Consider the following 13,930-nt stretch of genomic DNA (forward strand, 5'->3'; position numbering starts at 1 on the left):
ACTGAGCAATCGGGGAGATGGGCCTTGGTCAAGGAAGTGACCAAGAACCCGGTGGTCACTCTGACAAAGCTCCAGAGTTCCTCTGTGGAGATGGGAGAACCTTCCAAAAGGACAATCATCTCTGCAGCACTCCACCAATCAGGCCTTTACGGTAGAGTGGCCAGACGGAAGCCACTCCTTAGTAAAAGGCAGATGACAGCCCAATTGGAGTTTGCCAAAAGGCACCTAAAGGACTCTCAGACCATGAGAAACAAGATTCTCTGGTCTGACGAAACCAAGATTGAACTCTTTGGCCTGAATGCCAAGCGTTACGTCTGGAGGAAACCTGGCACTATCCCTACGGTGAAGCATGGTGGTGGCAGCATCATGCTGTGGGGATGTTTTTTAGTGGCAGGGACTGGGAGACTAGTCAGAATCGAGGGAAAGATGAACAGAGCAAAGTACAGAGAGATCCTTGATGAAAACCAGCCAGAGCCCAGAACTGAACCCCCAAAAAACATCTCTAGAGAGATATGAAAGTAGCTGTGCAGCGACGCTCCCCATCCAATCTGACAGAGCTTGAGAGGATCTGCAGAGAAGAATGGGAGAAACTCCCCAAATGCAGGAGTGCCAAGCTTGTAGCGTCATAACCAAGTAGACTTGAAACTGTTATCGCTGCCAAAGGTGCTTCAACAAAGTACTGAGTAAAGGGTCTGAATACCTATGTAAATGTGATATTTCAGTTTTTTATTATTAATACATTTGCAAAATTCCTAAAAAAACATTGTTTTGCTTTGTCCTCACGGGGTATTGTGTTAAGATTGATGAGGGGGAAAAAACTATTTAATCCATTTTAGAATAAAGCTGTAACGTAACAAAATGTGGAAAAGGTCAACGGGTCTGAATACTTTCCCGAATGCACTATATATATACACCCAGTGAAGGCAAATAACCTTCAGTGTTCTTTGTACCCCAGAGTGTAATGGGGATTTTAGAAAACAACAGCTAACAAAAGCTAACCCAGTCATATCAATCCCTTTTAATTTGTTCCAACTGTTTTGCATTGACATTTAAATTAATGATGCTTCTGTATAATTTTGCCATTTTGAAAAATGTCTCTGTGCTGTTGAGAACTAAATGCTAGCTAGATGCAAGAGGAAATCATGTTTAATAAAAGCATACAGTCTTAGATTTAAAAAAGGGGTTCTATATAGAACCTTTTGGTCAATTCAAAATATAACTGCCATTCAAAAACAAACTGCCATTCGAGCATGACCACACAAGAGGACGCTGGTTAAACCAACTTGCAAGTAGCCTACCAATAAAGACATTCTTTTTTCAATGTATTAAGGTAAGCAACGTTGATTATTTAATTCAAATATATGTAGCAAACTAACTTAGCTAGCTAAAAACTGTTAAATCCCAGTGAATTGAAATTCAGAAATCATGTGACTAAACTAAACAAAAAGAAGAAACAGTACTGTGAAACAAAGATAAATGATATAAAGAAAGCTTTGGAGCACCTTACATTAAACTTTGGGCAAAAAGACAAACTTGGCTCCATCATTCATTGAATCAGATGGCTCATTCGTCACAAAACCCACTGATATTGCCAACTACTTCAATGATTTTTTCATTTGTAAGATTAGTAAATTTAGACATAACATGCCAGCAACAAACGGACGATATTGTCACTCCTTTTGGCCGTCTCTTCAATCTAAGCCTACAGGAAAGTGTGTTCCCTCAGGCCTGGAGAGAAGCAAAAGTCATTGCGCTACCCAAGAATAGTAAAGCACTGTTTACTGGCTCAAGCAGCTGACCAATCAGCCTGTTACCAACCCTCAGTAAACTATAATATAAAACTGTGTTTGATCAGATACAATGCTATTTATTATTGGAGCCAAAGCACAGAGAATCTGGCTGCACATTTTAAATCACGGGCAATAAAGGTAAAACACCAGGTAAAAACACCAGGTAAAAACCTAGGTGTCATTTTAGATTCTGAACTCAGTTTTGAATCACACATTAGGGATGTGACAAAAATAGCTTTTTACCACCTGAGGAACATTGACAAACTGCAGCTGTTTCTATCTCAGGCTGATACAGAGAGACTCATCCATGCTTTTATTACAAGCTGGTTTGACTACTGCAACGCTCTCCTGTCTGGTTTATCCAAGAAAGCCATTGGTCAACTGCAAAACAAACAGATTGCTGCAGCAAAGGTATTGACCAAGACCAGACGGAAAGCACACATTACACCGGTTTTAAAGTCTCTGCACTGGCTGCCTGTGACATTTAGAATACATTTTAAGATTATTCTATTGGATTTTAAATCAACCCATGATTGTGCACCCCAAAACATATCAGGCATGCTTTTGAGATATGTACCAAGTAGGTCCCTCAGGTCCTCTGGCACTGGCCTTTTAACTATCCCAAAGCCTAGGACCAAGAGGCATGGAGAGTCAGCATTTACTTACTATGCCTCCAGCCTCTGGAATAGCCTGCCAGAGAATCTGGGGGGGGGACATATTTGAAAGAGATCTTAAAACACACCTTTTTCGCTTTGCGTTTACTTCGGGTGCTTTTGTAGTTGTTCATGTTTTTATTATTATTATTTAGTTTTTTTATCCTCAAGTTTGTTGTGTAGTTTTTATTTTCTTCCTGTGAAGCGCATTATGTTACATTCATGTCTGAAACGTGCTATATAAATAAAGCTTGATTTGATTTGATTCACAGTAAACTAATTAACAACAGATATTCAACACGTTCATAGCGAAGGGCATTCAACATGTACGGCACTTACACAAATGACTGATGATTGGCTGAGAGAAATTGATCATAAAAAGTTGGGGTTGTTTTGTTAGACTTCAGTGCAGGTTTTGACATTCTAGATCATAATATGCTGAAACTTGTGTGTTATGGCTTTACATCCCTGCTATATTGTGGATGGAGAGTTACCTGTCTAACAGAACACAGAGGTTGTCCTTTAATGGAAGCCTCTGCAACATAACCCAGGTAGAGTTAAGCATTCCCCAGGGCAGGTGTCTAGACCCTTTACTTTTTTCAATCTTTACTAATGACCTGCCACTGGCTCAACACTCTACATGTCAGCTACCACAGCAAGTGAAATCACTGCAACACTTAACAAAGAGCTGCAGTCAGTTCCAGAATGGATGGCGAGAAATAAGTGAGTCCTAAATATTTCAAAAACTAAAAGCATTGTATTTGGGGAAAATCATTCACTAAACTCTGAATCTCAACTAAATATTGTAATGAATAATGTAGAAATTGAGCAAGTTGAGAAGACTAAACTGCTTGGTGTAGGGCAGACCCCATTTAGTTAACTGGTCGATTGTTTGGTCGACCAAGATTTCTTTAGTCGAACAGTCACTTTTATACATTTTTTTGGTGCTAAATGAAGCAGCATATTGGGATGGAGAATAAAGCGGCGGAGGCACCAGCAGGAGAGATGAGGAAACAGCCCTTACCTAAAGCCCTATTGGGATTGGATTCCTTTTACTGGGGGTGGTCAGGTAATGTCATTATGTGCACAAGCACAAAACACCACATCTGTAATTGTAATTTTAGTGCTGTCCGAATCTGCCATGTCAGTAATAGTAGTTTGATCAAGAAAAAAATAACTGATTCAATAAATTGAATGAATGCTGCCCATAACTTTATATGAAGGGCCTACATCTACCAACTTTCACAGTGAATGCTTTTGTTCATATGTTTTGTGCGTATTAATTTAATATTGCCAAATGCATCAGTAAAAAATATTGTGCCTATTTAATGTAACCCTTGCTGTAAATAGATCGCAAAGCAGCATACAACTGACCTAAATGGTTGGAAATGATAAGTTCATTTATGCATCCATAGCCTTAAAACGCATCTCAAGTGCACATCTGAAGGCTGGGGCGCATTTAGGATGTCTACTGTGGATCACTAAAATATCCTAATGATTATGATCACACTTCCTCAATTCAAATATTATGGCGACACGATAACAAAGATGGTTTGGTTTGTTTAAGAAACTTGGGAACCAAGCTGGAGATATCAGTGTGGCCCCATCGCCTGGACTTGTTAGCAAAAAAAAAATACTGTTTAAGAGTAGTAGCCATAATTCATAAATGGCACCATAGAGGGCTCTATTTGGAACCATTTTGGTTCAGTGAAGAAGATCCTCTAGGGTTCAGATTTTTTTTTTTACGTATAAAAAGGGTTCTATATAGAACTTTTAGGTGTGCCATATATGAAGCATGCGATAGAACCCTTTTTGGTTCTATAAGGAACCTTTTTTTCTAAGCGTGTAGTGAACAGTGGGCCTAACTAAACTAACTAACTATCTGACTCACCTCCAGCTTGTTGTGTCTGGGTCTGTAGTGAACAGTAGGCCTAACTAACTAGCCTAACTAGTCTAACTAGCCTAACTAACTGACTCACCTCCAGCTCGTGCTGCACCATGTCGAAGGAGTCGTCAGAGTAGTAGACCTCCTGGATGTTGTTAATGATCTCCTGCTCTGCCTGGGGGTCGATGGGCTGCTCCCTCATCTCCCTCAACTCCTCCTGAGATATCAGAGAGAGGTGGGGTGGGGGAGAGAGGTGGTGAGAAAGGTGAGGGGGTAGAGAGAGAAATAGATGCATCAGTAAGGTCATTAACACTCCAGCGGGAAACATTGGGTGGTTGCTGGGACACCCTTGTGGGAAGGAAGGAAGCTGGAGCTCTGTGAGAGAAGAGAACTCTCTATAATGTATCTGGGAACCAGCGGAGGATCTATTGATTTCTCAGAGCTCATCCATTGGGCTGATTAACCTTCACAACACCTATTGCACAACATCTACACCAGAGATATAGGGTCTGCCAGCTAGGCCTATATCACATCCACACCAGAGATATAGGGTCTGCCAGCTAGGCCTATATCACATCCACACCAGAGATATAGGGTCTGCCAGCTAGGCCTATATCACATCCACACCAGAGATATAGGGTCTGCCAGCTAGGCCTATATCACATCCACACCAGAGATATAGGGTCTGACAGCTAGGCCTATATCACATCCACACCAGAGATATAGGGTCTGCCAGCTAGGCCTATATCACATCCACACCAGAGATATAGGGTCTGACAGCTAGGCCTATATCACATCCACACCAGAGATATAGGGTCTGACAGCTAGGCCTATATCACATCCACACCAGAGATATAGGGTCTGACAGCTAGGCCTATATCACATCCACACCAGAGATATAGGGTCTGCCAGCTAGGCCTATATCACATCCACACCAGAGATATAGGGTCTGCCAGCTAGGCCTATATCACATCCACACCAGAGATATAAGGTCTATTTTCTGCCTAGAGAAAATAGCCTCAAAACCATATTTTTCAAGTAAAAGTGAGACACTTCAGAGAGGGACGAGTACCTACCTCCCGTGTGAATGCATGCTGTGCAGCTCTGCCACATTTTAGGCTGGGTAGAGAAAACAGCAGGAGCCTACAGAGAGTGTGTGGGTGGGCAGAGCGTAGGAGCTCAGCATCCCTAGTGGGGGGGGGGGGGAATTATGGAGGGTAGGAGGGAGGCGTGTGGGTGGGAAATTATGGAGGGTAGGAGGGAGGCGTGTGGGTGGGTGGGAAATTATGGAGGGAGGGAAGGATAGAGGTTGAATGAGTCATCGCTCCCTGATAAAGACAGAGAAAAAAAAAGACAATAAAAAAAAAGACATCCAAATTGACAGGAAGTGAGCTGCGTCTCTCAGAAAACTCCAGGTCGATACAGCCCTTCTCTCAACTCTCTTTTTTCCTCCCTCTCTTTCTCCCTCTCTCTCTTTAAAAAGGTATAGAAGACAACTAAATCAACCTAACTGAATGACTCATTAAGAGGCTCCACTCTGCTTCAGAGACACAAACACAACTCAAACCTTCCCCCTGAACCCTGTAGAGCAGAGGCTCTTAGAACACTCACAACCATCATCAAGCTTTGATCACATTTACTTTGATGGGTTAAAACCAAACAATGAGACCTCCTCCGTTCAAATTAAAAAGTTTCATCATCGTGTAGTTCCTCCTCAATATGGGCAGAAAGGGAAATTAAAAAGCCATTTGCACCGAAAAGTAGGCTGCTTAATGAGCCTTATCAAAGGCTGTTCAAAAGATGAAGTGGTTATTGAATGCAGAGAGCAAATCAAGCAGCAGACAAAGGGGTTCCTTTTTTTGTGAGTGTCAGAAGCAACAATACCAGGTGACTAAGTGGGAGAGGAATGTGTTTGTTTGCGTGTGTGCGTTCGATTATTTCCCCAATCAATTCACATTCTACTCGAGCAATAATTATTAAAACAATGTCATTGTCATGAGAGCAATTATGAATATTCATTCATCCCTAGCTTAATTGGTCATTATACTGTATGTCCTCATCTGTTCCTGAGCAATGGGTTAACTAGTGTCATCTAACGGGATATCAAAGAGTATCAGAGGCCATGTTGTGAGCGTTGTTCTGAGATTATCCCGCTGACCTATCCATCACAAGCAAAACCCACAATAACAACATCAACTTGATTCGTTTGAGCACTTGCAAGGAGGACTATGACAAATAAACTCAATACAACGCTATTAGCATATTGTACACCGACTTTCTATTCGATTGAATGTCAAAAGACCTAGATAAATGGCTTTTTTAACAACAATAATTTATTCATTTCATAATCATTATTAAGGTTTTCCAGAAGCTTCCCTTGTTTCTTCTAGTCAGTTTGATGTAAATGGTTAAGATGTTCTTTTTCCACAGCCCCAAAGTCAAAAATGGCAATATCATAAAAATTTAATTTTTGGTCTTAATTTAAAGGTTAAGGTTGGCATAAGGTTAGCATTGTGGTTAAGGTTAGGGTGAAGGTTAGGTTAAAAATCCCATTTTAAGAAGATAAAGTGAAGAAATAGGCAGAGGTTTATGACTTTGTGGCTGTGGTAACTCCTGAAAACCAAGACCTTGAGCTTTGCAGTACACATGATGTCAGAGGGACACCTAGTGGTGGATAAGAGAACTAGCCTACATGGAACTGGGTGCATTCGAATAATCTCTCCTTTCTCCTGAAGTATGCACTTGTTCACTTCCTCTTATGGACTTGAAAGGTATATGGAAACTACCTCTTGCAGATGCCATCACCAATCCAATGCTTTAAGTGAACAAATGTTCATTTCAGGAGGAAGGAGAGATTATTTGGATGCATATACAATGAGCTTGAAATAAGTGAATTGTAATCAATGGCAATGCCCGTCGCTTCATGCTACTGTGGAGCCTAGATTAAATGTCAGTGAATTATTTGAGTTCCCACAAAAGCATCTCTTAAAATGTAGTAGGGAAGAAAAGAAAAAAAAAAGAAGAATATCAAAGGAATTCTACTATATTGTCTCAGCTGCTTCGTCAGAGAAGTGAGTTGAGTAGGTCATACACATAAAGAGCCCCAGGAAAGGCAAGAGGCATAACAGTTTGAGGGCTACAAAGAGAGATACCCGCAACAATAACACTTATCTGTCAGCGAGAAAGAACTGACCTCCTTTAAAGGAATATGCCTACATCCCAAACAGCACTCTATTCCCTTTGTAGTGCACAACTTTTAAACAGGGCCCATTTGGGATGCAGGAGCCTACAATAGTCTAGATCTGAAAGCCAGCCTCACTGTGTGAAGGAGTAGGATGAAGATGCCCCTAAACACTGATCTGAGGTCAGTTTTGAAAAGAACAAGAATGTGGAGAAAGACAGAATTTGCAGATAACAATCAGTATTGCCACTTCCGTTCCTAGACATGTGAAATGACTGTAGCCATCTCACTCAATGTCATGACAAATGTCAAGAGAGCAGAAACAGACTAAAACCCAGGCTAGCAAAGCCTTGTACGGTCACACTAATCCTAAAATGGCCACCTTCTGACCCGCTGCTCCCAGCAGGTACTGGATAAATTAATCTAGACCCGCCCATCGATCATTCTCTAACTTATCTGGGTCTTCATTGGATGGCAGCATCCGTCAATCAAACTCAGCAGCACTCCTCTTCCCTAGAGATAGCCAGATGCTACTACACCAGGGGGGAGATTAATGGTTTGATCCACAGCCAAACCAGTTTGAGCTATGTGAATAGTATGGTTTGAACTCCCTAATGTATGGAAATCCCCCCCACATCTTGGTTTGACCCTCTTCTCCAAGCAGCAATGCCAAGTCATACATACTCCCTGGAACAGGTGTATGTGGGTGTAAAGGGGTGGATACTAAAAGATGAACATGTTTTCCCTCTCTCCTTCATAGCACATTGAAGCCCACATGTCGACTAATACACGGCCTCTGCAGAAGTCAGGGCATGTATACTTCTTGCGCGTCGCTGAGCAGAGCTGTTGTGAAGGAAGTGAGTTTGTGTTTATGCTGGACCTCCCACCCTCACCTCCAGTCAACCAATCATGTCAATGCGGAGCTATACGGAGTCCTCCGCATTGTTACAACATTTGGGAGGCGCACGGCGATGCAGTACCGAGCTCGATTTGGCCTCTGCATGCCTCCGCAATTGCATCACACCATCAATACGGCACCGCCGACCACATTTTCAGATCAAGCATAAATTGTCTCTAAGCCTTATAGGTGATAAATGGTGTTCAAAGTTCCATTAGAGGCAAGAGAGAGGCAATCCTATCAACCACCTAACATGCTTGGAAGGAGCCTTGACTCTTTCAGAAGCAGGAAGCCTACATTGTTCAATATATAGTAAAGTACCAGGATGTAATCCAGTTAGTCCACCAGCAGCTGATCACTATTAGAGAGTCAGGAAAGCCGTTATAGAGCTTTGCCTTAATCATGTTACCTTTTCCCTTGGCTTTCTTTCACCGACTGATTACGCTGCATACAAATGCATGTTCTTATCTTAATGTGACATGTTGAAATCAGTTCCTGTAAGAAGCCGTCAACAGCATTTTTCACTAATAGGATTGTAGACTAGGCTCTATGTCCACATTCAAAGGTACAAGAAAAATGTAAGCTAAAACGTATTTGTTTGTGAAGTAGGCTAGCTTAAGTGTTGTTTTGTGTCATGTGCCTCTGTGTTTAGGCTGACTAGACTCTAATGAATGGATATGTTTCCTAAACAGACAGTCTGTTTGAAGGGACAGCATTGAAGCATCTCTTTCAGCGCTGTCTTGTTCTACCCTTAAACGAAGGTCAGGGACAAAGATGAACAGAACACCTTTTCAAGCAGTTGATTTGGTGTAGTTTTCTTTATGTGCAAATGAAAGGATGGTGTAGGATTTTATTTATTTATAATCCACTCCAACAACAGCATTAAAATACAAGTAGGGCCTATGGGCCCTGGACAAATGTAGGGCAAATATAGTGCACTATAAACTGAATAGGTTACCATTTGGGGGCAGACACTGCCTATGCGTTCAATGTGACATCATTCACATAGGCTAAACCTTGACAGCCAAAATGGATCTATACCTTTCAGCAGTCGGCAGTCACCGACCCACACAGACAGGAGAAAATGAACTGTGGAAGTTAATAACAGGCTCAGAACAGAGGAAATTAAATGTCTTGTTGAATCAACATCACCTGTATGTCGGGTAATGGGGTTGGTCCCATTCCAAGTTCTATTCAGCTGGAGCTTAAACAGCAAAGTCAAAGGAAAGTGCCTGATGCGGCTCCTGAAGAGTGACTAACATTATAAACAGGGCATTGTGACATTCTTTGCTTCAAGCAGCGCTCTTGACAAATTGAATTCGAACAAGTGGCTAATGACTGCCCCTCATGGCTAACAGCGACTGATTGCATTTTCTAAGCAATGGCTCACTCTCCCGTCCAAAATGCTGAAATACTGTCTCAGCAGGACAGCTAGCCTATACATTATCCTGATTGCGGTGCTTGACATGAGGACTGGTGAATGACCAACCTCAATCTTTCTGACACTTGGCTTCTCTGTAGTGTGATGTAGGACAATGATGTAACAAGCCTTGAAGGACTAGAGACATATGAAAAGGCAGCTCAATGTGAATGTGATGTACACCTGAAAGACAGTGGTTACATAAAGCATGTGACTCCTAAAGTGTTTCTTACTTTAGCAAATTGCCTTAAGTCTGCAGGAGACCCTGGCTAAATCTAAGACTGAAACGTAATAGCCTTCCGCTTCTATGTGTTCTCAAGCTGAGCTGTTCATTCAAAGGATATGTTGTGACACAGATCAACACTCATATTGCATGTCATACAGTCCTCTATTGCTAGGTTACAGTGACAAATGAAAATGCTAAGAATTACAGGTAACCAACAATGATTTAATGTAGAAATGTACAGGAACGTAAACAGTCTATTGGAAGTAACTACCATACTGAGGGAGAGATCTGTTTTAGGTCAGTAGCTAAAAAACTGAAACTGTTTCAATTGTGGATAGCTGGGAGTAACACTATATATTATACATAACTGTACAGTTAGGTGGTTTATTGGTTAACAGTAATGCCAACAACTGTCTGAATGCAGTGAAATGAAATAGCATCCGAGAGCTCTACTAAATTGAGCTTCATACAAATGGAATTATTATACATCTCTGAAGAGAACTTACATTGCTTGAGATCCTGAAGTTCTCCACAAGGCTGAGGTCTGCCATGCTCTTCTGTGGGCTTGTCAGACCCTGTCAACAAGAACAAGGATGAAGTTGGTAGCTTACGGCAGACAGGTTTAGCTAACTGTATACTGTGTGCAGCAATCAATAGACAAAACGCCCCTTGGCTGAAGTCACACTGGTGAATTACCGTCTGTGGTGTTGACCTGTAGTCGTTATCTGAGTACTAGGTGTTTGTGAAGTGTATGCCACAGACTGACACATAGATAGTACTGCATATTATGACTCTGCTAGCTAGCTAGCTGGCTAAAGGCAACAAGATACAGATACGTATCTCAAGAATGTCTGTAACTGATAGGCCCTGCTATTCATGTAAGCTAGCTAGATAGTAGCAAGCTGACATTACCTTGCTGCAAGGTGAGAACTTCCATGTCCATTGTTTTCCTCTAAACGTTACTTGCTGCTGGCTAATGATAAACTTCTCAGTCACTCAGAGCACCGCTGTACCTTGCTAGCGAGAAAGCTAGCTCGCTAACTAACATGCTTCCTCCTAAAGGAGCTGTCAATCCAGCAGATTGTAACATCTCTGTAAAAGATACTGTAACCTACCTCGGTGTAAAAAATCACCAAAAATCTTAAGGCTGTGAATGATCTTAATTTGAACCCTGTAACTGAATCTGTCCAAAATGAATCCTCATGTTTAGGAAGGGATTTAAGTCTTCAAGGAAGGGTGCTTTTATCCAAAGCTGAGGGGCTATCTCGTGCATCCTATCTTTTTTCACCTATTGACATTCCCAAATCCACTTGCTGTACCTTAGATCAGTTATTGTACAACTTCATATGGAAAAACAAGCCACATAAGATAAAAAGAGATGTTATCACCAACAGGGTTTGTGATGGCGGTCTAAATGTCTTAGACTTCACTCTTCAATCAGATATCAAAGGTCAACTGGGTTAAAAGGTACATAAAAAATCCTTATAGTTTCTGGACTATTATACCTCATTTTGTTTTTCAGAAGTTCGGAGGGCTTAATTTTTTACTACAATGTCCATATATTGTGGGTAAACTTCCTGTGAAATTGGCGGCTTTTCACAAGCAGGCTTTAATGTGCTGGGCTTTGCTGTATAAACACAACTTTTCACCTCATAAATGTTTTATATGGAACAATGGGTCGATATTACATAAAAACAAGATGTTATTTTACCGTAACTGGTTCTCAAAAAACGTTGTCCTTTGTCAGCCAATTAGTTAATATTAGTGGGAATCTATTTACGTGGAGAGAATTTGTGGAAAGATACAACTTTGAGGTTTCAAGCAAGGAATATGACACTGTTATTAAAGCTATACCTAGTGGGATAAAAACATTACTTCAGAATAATGCATATTTTGGAATATCTCCGATTGTAAGCGATATTCAGGTGAATGGCATAGGTCTACTAGATACGAAATTAAACAATCTTTTATTAAGGGATATTTTCTACAGGAAGTCTATTCCCTCTGCGATATTTTGTTGGGCTTCCTCGTTTGATGTAAACTGGCGTCGTGCTTGGCTCACTCCACACAAATGTATGGTGACCAATAAAGTAAAGGAGATCTCCTTTAAGATTATCCATAGATTCTATCCGTGTAATAGCTTGATTTCTAAATATATACCTGATGTTACCAGTGAATGCAGTTTTTGTGAACTAGAAACTGAATCTATTGAACACTTATTCTTTCATTGTTTATATAGTGAAATGTTCTGGACTGATGTAAAACTATATCTTGGCCTAAAATTGCATACAACCATTGAAATTTCTTAGTTTGACATATTATTTTACTACACTGATTCCACAATTGAACGTGAGTATGTCATAAATCTCTTTATTTTATTAGGAACATTTTTCATACACAAATCAACATTTATGAAGAAAAAGCCCCTTTTCTTAATTTTTTTATCTGATTTGGAAAACTATTTAGAGTCATTAAAAGGTATACAAAACAAAATGTTTAAAAAATGTATTCGCTACATGTCTGTATTTGAATTGATATAATGTGGATTTGTGTTTTTTTGTTTTTTTCTCCTCTTATTTATTTGTGGAATCCCTCTGGCTGTTATGTTTATGTTTTGCATGTTACTGTTAAATAAAAATTAAATAAAAAAATTAAATACATGCTTCCTCCTTCAATGAGACAGCAATCTATCTTAACTGGGATCTTGTTCTGTGGTTTAAATAGACCAAGATCATCGTTACCAAGTATATTGTTATCGGATGAGATGTCAACTGCAGTGCAAGCTAGCTAACGTTACATGGCTAACATTCTACGGCTATGTCAGTGCAAGGCGTTTGACAGGCTTCGGGGACTTTGTTCACTTACCTGCCGGGCCATAAGTGACTTTATCTTCTGCATCGTAAAATAATGTTTTGTCCAACAGATAACCGGTTCATTTTAGATGATAATGCTTTACTATCAACGTTTCAGCTCCTGCTCTCCGCGAGAGAGAGGCCATGTTAGTTATCTATCACGTTATTATTTCTTGCTAGATGTGGGAAGTGTAGTTCAATGGGTGCTACAGAGTGTGACGTTTTTACCTCATGCTGTCAAAAACAGTCATTTGTTTATTTTCTATTTCAGTTTTCTACAAAAAAATGTGTGTGAAGTTGTTTATTGAATGCAGTTCCAGCAGAGTAGAAGTGAATGTTAACCCACAGGTTTAGAACAAATATGGATGTAATAAACCCTTTATTGAAGATCAGGCCATTTCCATTTACTAAAGCCACATACTGTACTGTGCCTCCAGTCCTGTGGCTACTGCCGTTCCTGTGGCTACTGCCATTCCTGTGGCTTTCCAGAATTGTAAAGCAGAAGGTTAACTATACAATTTGACTTCAAGGTGTCTCCTGCAACCTCACCTGAACATAATAATGACAGTAGTAGGCTACTTACTGTAAGTGATGTCTCTTTTGGTTAGAGACAATTGTCATAAGGCCATAAATAGGTGTGTGTGTGTGTGTGTGTGTGTGTGTGTGTGTGTGTGTGTGTGTGTGTGTGTGTGTGTGTGTGTGTGTGTGTGTGTGTGTGTGTGTGTGTGTGTGTGTGTGTGTGTGTGTGTGTGTGGTAGTAGCCTATCACATAATGCAGCATGTTGATCATGTAGCCTATCTTCCTACAACTCATTAATTAAATAGGAAAGTAATTGAATTGCTACAGGCATGTTTGGAAAATCATGGGGTTAATTGAGGGGTTCTTAGAACACATCATCTCAAGCACCAAACACTACTAGGCCTCCCTGGTCCAGTAAAGCCTGGTTTAAAACAACACAACCTAATCTAGTTCCTGCTCCTGCTTAATGACGCTCCAGTATTTCCCTGTCAAATGAAGGTGAGGA

The 13,930-nt window shown here is 40.7% G+C and overlaps 1 pseudogene; it reads right to left on the reverse strand.

Moving 5' to 3' along the window:
- The window catches only part of LOC139555197 (syndetin-like), a 174,722-nt pseudogene extending 161,667 nt beyond the window's left edge, over nucleotides 1-13,055 (reverse strand).
- Between the last annotated feature and the right edge of the window lie 875 nt (nucleotides 13,056-13,930).

Source organism: Salvelinus alpinus, chromosome 26 (assembly GCF_045679555.1).
Source record: "Salvelinus alpinus chromosome 26, SLU_Salpinus.1, whole genome shotgun sequence".
Taxonomy (NCBI): domain Eukaryota; kingdom Metazoa; phylum Chordata; class Actinopteri; order Salmoniformes; family Salmonidae; genus Salvelinus; species Salvelinus alpinus.